The sequence below is a fragment of the Cebus imitator genome, unplaced genomic scaffold, assembly GCF_001604975.1.
Source record: "Cebus imitator isolate Cc_AM_T3 unplaced genomic scaffold, Cebus_imitator-1.0 Scaffold750, whole genome shotgun sequence".
Lineage (NCBI taxonomy): Eukaryota > Metazoa > Chordata > Mammalia > Primates > Cebidae > Cebus > Cebus imitator.
In genome coordinates this window covers 485,134-491,406 of record NW_016108065.1, presented here as the reverse complement: position 1 = coordinate 491,406, position 6,273 = coordinate 485,134, and the positions used below count along the sequence as shown (strand labels likewise).

General features: G+C 41.1%; 1 protein-coding gene and 1 pseudogene across 1 annotated transcript in view; both read left to right on the top strand.

Annotated features, from left to right (window-relative positions):
* The window catches only part of LOC108296891 (immunoglobulin lambda-1 light chain-like), a 95,802-nt gene that overhangs the window by 8,201 nt on the left and 81,328 nt on the right, over nucleotides 1-6,273 (top strand). The gene's annotated exons all lie outside the window — the stretch shown is intronic.
* On the top strand, nucleotides 1,397-1,905 carry LOC108296892 (annotated as a pseudogene).

The window sequence follows — 6,273 nt, the reverse complement described above, 5'->3', positions numbered from 1 at the left end:
GCCTCCTGGGTTCAGGCAATTCTCCTGTCTCAGCCTCCTGAGTAGCTGGGATTACAGGCATGCGCCACCATGCCCACCTGATTTTTTGTATTTTTAGTAGAGACGGGGTTTCACCATGTTGACCAGGATGGTCTCCATCTGTTGACCTCGTGATCCACCCGCCTCGGCCTCCCAAAGTGCTGGGATTACAGGCGTGAGTCACCGCGCCCGGCTAAAAAAGATATTTTAAAAAGACTTCTCTGGTTGTTTCTACTGTGGAGTATTTTATCTGTGGGTTTCTATGAGCACCAAAGGGTGCGGGAAGTTTGCAGCCCTTCCCAGCTGCCTGGCTCACCCATGTCTTGGCACAGCAGCGCCCCCAACAGTCAGCTTGCAGAACTGAGAAGGAACAGCCGTGTCCTTCTGAGCCCTAAAATGTGGTGCAAGGTGTCCCCCCCACTCCCCGCCCAGCCTGCTTGTTCCTGTGCACTCAGAAGGGGTCCTTATGTCTGTGCTAGGCCCCCTGATGCTGCTCTGCTCTCCTCTTTACCCGGTGGCCTTGGGAATGTCACTCACCCTCTCTGTCCCTTCCCTTCTCTGTCCAGTGCTCTCCCCATCTCTGGGTTCCAACCAGATCAGTTAGTCCGTGAGACATTGTGGAAATCAGATATTGGTCATCATGCAAAATCTTCAACAGGGGTCGCGATTTCAGCTCTGGGTATCCTCACTTGCCTGCTGGTGGAATAAGAGGGAGGGGGACAAAGGGATTAGTGACCCATCCTGAGTGACTTGAGCCGGTAGCTATTCTTTGCTGCGTCTCTCCTGTCCTTGCTCCAGCAGCTGCATCCTGGAGGCCACAAGCTGTGCTAAGCAGCTGCAAGATCGCCTCATTCGTCACCTGGGAAACCCCCTCACCACACCTTAGTACATTGCATTCCTATCCCCAAATTCCCCACTCTGCTGAAGGTATCACAGGGGACTGGAACTGCTTCAGCTCCTAGATCCCCTGGCATCTGTCACTGCTCATTCAGATCCTCCAAACCTTCCCCACTTCCTGCAGGTCGGTGACAGGACTCTTCTTCCTCACACTTCTCATCACTGTTTCTTCATTCCTCCCCGAGAGCAGCTCCAGAAACACCTCTTCAGGGAGGGCCCCCACTCTGATTACACAGGAGGCTCCCTGACACTTACTGTCTACATTTGCCATTAATTATCTGCAGAGCAGCTAAAACTTCATGCTTCTTTTTCTAAGATGATAATTTTTAGCCAATTTCCTTGTGATAAATATTTCCAGGATCAATTAGAAATGTTTTTTCTCACCAACGACACACATGGCAGAAAGAGACATGAACAGCAGGTTGCTATTCTCTGTCTCCAAAAATAAGTCTAGGCCAGTGGGGACCTATGTGGGTTCAACATGCATATCGAGAGGTATTATTTCTGTTCAGGATTACCCTGGCCACGGCATGATGTTCATCCACAACAATTACAAAGTGTTCAGATTTGGTAAATCTAAATGCCATAAAAACTTAAAAAANAAAAAAAAAAAAAAAAAAAAAAAAGCACAATCCTCGCATGTTAAGGTGGACCAAAGTATTCCAGAAAGCGGCTGGTAAAGAGCTTCCACTGGATAATTCATTTGAATTCGAAAAACGTAGAAATGAACCCACCAAATGCCAGTGAAAGCTATGGAATAAAACTATTGATGCCATGAAAACAGCTGAAGAGCTTGAACAGAAATACCAAGCTAAATTTATAATGAACAGATTGAAGAAAAATAAAGAGCTACGGAAAGTTCAGGACATCACAGAAGAGAAGAAAACGTCCTTCTTATCTGAGCCCCTCTTGCAGGCAAAGGAAAGCAGCTGGAAGAAACAATGGTAATGTTAATTACAACAGGATGTGGACATGGAAGATGCCTCTTAAAAAGTCTCTGTAACGATTTCCATATCTACATTTGAAATGTCCTTTAGAGACCTGGAACTGATAAATTATTGATTGATTGATTGATTTTTTGTCTTTATAAGTGCATTTTATTTTTATTTTTATTTTTAAAATATATATATTTTATTGCGTTTTAGGTTTTGGGGTACATGTGAAGAACATGCAGGATTGTTGCATAGGTACACACATGGCAATGTGGTTTGCTGCCTTCCTCCCCATCACCTATATCTGGCATTTCTCCCCATGTTATCCCTCCCCAACTCCCCACCCCTCGCTGTCCTTTCCCTAGTTCCCCCCCACAGACCTCAGTGTGTGATGCTCCCCTCCCTGTGTCCATGTGTTCTCGTTGTTCAACACCTGCCTATGAGTGAGAACATGCGGTGTTCGATTTTCTGTTCTTGTGTCAGTTTGCTGAGAATGATGGTTTCCAGGTTCATCCATGTCCCTACAAAGGACACAAACTCATCGTTTTTTATGGCTGCATAGTATTCCCTGGTGTATATGTGCCACATTTTCCCTTTATTCACCAGAAACATCTTTCAAAACCGGAGGCAAAATAAGCCTTTTTCAGACATGTGAAAACCTGCAGAATTGATCACCATTAGACTCTTGATATTAGAAATGATAAATGAAACTCCTAGACAGAAAGAAAATGATCCCATATTGAGACGTGGTTTGACACAAAGAAATGAAAAATCAGACACAATAACTACCTGTATCAAGAGAACTAACAATTCAGGGAAAAATGAATAAGAATACATTGTGATTTGTAATCAAAAGCAAATTATACGGCAAAGAAGAAAAGCAAAGGAGGGTGAAGAACATGTAACAATGGTCTTACATGTGAATATCGTATAGCACCTGAAGGTAGATTTTGGTAACTTACATATTTACTATATACCCTAAAGCAACCATTAAAATAAAATCCTCTTAACAAAAAAATTATGGCTAGTAAGCTATATTAGAATTGTCTACCCAAAAATTAATAGGATATATGTGGATATGAATATATACATGTGTACTATATAGTTATGGTGAGAGAGACAGAAAGAAACTTATCTTAAGAAACTGGTTCATACAACAGTGGTGACTGACAGGGACAAAATCTGTTAAGCAGGCTAAAGCCTGGGAATTTAGGTAAGAGTTGATATTGACTTCCTAAGTTCAAATTCTGTAAGTAGCTAATGTTTCCCCAAAACAGTATTACTATGCACACTGGCTCCAACTCAAGGAAAATGTCCACCCTGACCATTAGCAGAGCTCATGCCAAGAACAAGGCTGATCATTAAATGTCAATCACTGGGAAACTTCAGTATTTATTCCAAAAACCTCAAACTCATTAATGAGACCCACACACACTGTAGAAAGTAACATTGATACAGGAGGTAGAAAGAAATTACTTGGGCAGATATTGAGGGTGACAGAGTCCTTGGTAGGGCTTCCCATCTAACAAAAAGCAGCCCTAAAAATTATTTCTTTTCTAAAAAAGAGCAGCCTGAAAAATCAAGCTGCAAACATAGACAAGCAAGCTGGAAGCTTGCAAGGGGCAATTCCAGCAGCTATGCCACTAGAAAAGGGCTATTTGGCGTTCAGGCATGTCCAACATGGAGGCTTCACTTTCCCTTTGTTCTCATGTGTATAGCAATAGAGAAATGGGCAACCTGGCACAGCTCAGACAGATAACCCACCTGCATTATAAAAGATTAGGCCAGGGGTGGCCAGAAATTTGTACCCTATGCAAATGGCACACGTAGTCCTAATCAGTCTTTAATGCCCTATACAAGTAGCACACCTGGTCTAACCAGTCTTTCACACCCGCCCTATATAGATCAGACACTGCCTCCTCACCAGCTCGTCTATAAAATTCCCTACATTTCACTGCAGATCTGGCAACCCATTTTTCTGGATTCCCTCTCTGCAGCAGACAGCTATTCTCTTTCTTTCACCTATTAAACTTCTGCTGTCAAATCTCATTTGTTGTATGTCCATATCCTAGTTTTCTATGGCCCTGAAACAATGAACTTTGTGTATTCACCTCAGACAATGAGGCCATTTCAACATGCTTACAAAGTCTGCTGGTTTGAATATTTATCACATCTGAAAAGTATCCTCATGACAATGTCTATACTGGTGCTTGACAAAGTCAACATGGTACCATATCTTACTCAATCTGACACTTAAAATGAACCAGGGGATAAAGACAGGCGATAAATAAAAACAATGTTTAAAAATAAATTTCAAAAAAGAGAAAAAGGAAAGAGGGACAAGGAACACATAAGGCAAATAGAAAATACAGAGCAAGATCATATATTTTAACAAATTATATTTCTAATCACATTAACTATAAATGGTCTAAATACCACAATTAAAAGGCAGATACTATCATTTATGTTTTAAAGGCATTTGTGTAAGATTCATATGTTTTCTTCCATAAAAATGTGATACCAGTGAAGCTATTTGGGACTAGATGGGCTTTTCTTGACAGGGAGATTTTAAATTGCTACTTTAATATCTTTAAGTGTCATCAACGTATTCAGATTTTCTAGGTATTCATGAGTCAATTTTCATAATTCATGTATTTCAAGAAATTAAATTCATTTATCTATAATATTGGCATTTTTGTGTGCAATATTCCCTGTAACCATTCTCACCTTTTTAGGGTCAGTAGTGATGTCATTATTTTAGCCATGCTTTTGGCAACTTGTGTCTTCTTTCTCTTTTTTTATCATGGTCACTTTACCTAAACATAAAAATCAATTAATTTTATTAATCTTTTTGAAGAGCCAAGTTTTTGTTGTTGTTGTTGCTGGGTTTTTTTTTTTTTTTTTTTTGAGGTTTTCCATTGTTTGCCTGCTTTCTAGTTCATGGATATTTGGCTGTGATCCCTATTATTACCCTCTATTTGCTTAGAATTTGAATGCTCTACTTTTTTAGAGTTATGAGCTTAGATTATTTAGATCTTTCTTCTTTCCAATGCTAAGCATTTCATGTCATAGTTTTTCTTCAAAGCACTGACTTAGCTGCATTTTTTAAGTTTTAATATGTTGTGTTTTTATGTTTACAAAAGTTCAGTATGTTCTAATTTATGTTTTTTTCTTTTTTTTCTTTTTTTTATTATTATACTTTAAGTTCTGTGGTACATGTGCAGATTGTGCAGGTTTGTTACATAGGTGTACACGTGCCACGGTTGTTTGCTGCATCCATCACCACGACATCTACATTAGGTATTTCTCCTAATGCTATCCCTCCCCAATCCTCACACCCCCTACTATCCCTCCCCCAGCTCTCCCACCCTCCGACACTCCTTGCTCAGCTTATCAAAGTCTCCTGGGTGTCCAAATGGTCAAAACCCCCATGACTATATTATGACAGGGAAAGGAGAGTTAATGAGGCTGGGGGATACAATGTGAACATATAATGTTGGCCATTTCACCTTAATGAACACATTGCTGATCTTACTCATTGAAGGAAAGAGAGATCCAGTCAGGTCATAGCTTCATTTGTAATCTCTGTACCAGATGAAATCTACTAGAACAGAACATGATGGCTCAATTTCTGCATCAAAGGTGCATTTTGTGCACCTGCAGCCATGCTGTTCTGTTCTGGTAGATTTCACCATGTACAGATATTACAAATGGATCTATGACCTGACTGAATCTATAGAAATCCAGTTCTACCTTCCAGGATCATTCGCCAGTTGTAGGGGCCAGTCCAAGAAACTAAACACGTGGGCTCCAGCTGTACACAAGTCCTTCAGGAGAAGTGAGAGCTGTCTCAGAGGACATATCCTGCTGGAATTCCTCTTCTCTGGGGACATTCCAGAGGCTGTGTCTCAGTGGATCATGTGTTCCCACCTTTACTGTCCTGAGATGTCATAGAAAGAGGGCAGGACATGCAGACACCAACTTGGGGACTTTCTCCTGACTACACACCCCTAATATTTTCCCCAAGGCCCCAGGGTCCAAAGTCCCTAAAGCCACTGTCTAATTGAAGCAGTCATTCTTTTGGGGCTGATGAAAAAGCTCTGGGGATGGATAGGGGTGATTGCAGATATATGTACTGCTGCTTAACTGCACAGTTAAAAGTGACCATAACAAAATATTTTCTTTATTTTTCCATAGTAAACATTTTATATTCTGCAATAAAGGTAAACCTAGTTTAATTCTGAAATATGCCACTAGGGCCGGGCACGGTGGCTCACGCCTATAATCCCAGCACTTTGGGAGGCCAAGGCAGGTGGATCACAAGGTCAAGAGATCGAGACCATCCTGGTCAACATGGTGAAACCCCGTCTCTACTAAAAATACAAAAATTAGCTGGGCATGGTGGCGTACGCCTGTAGTCCCACCT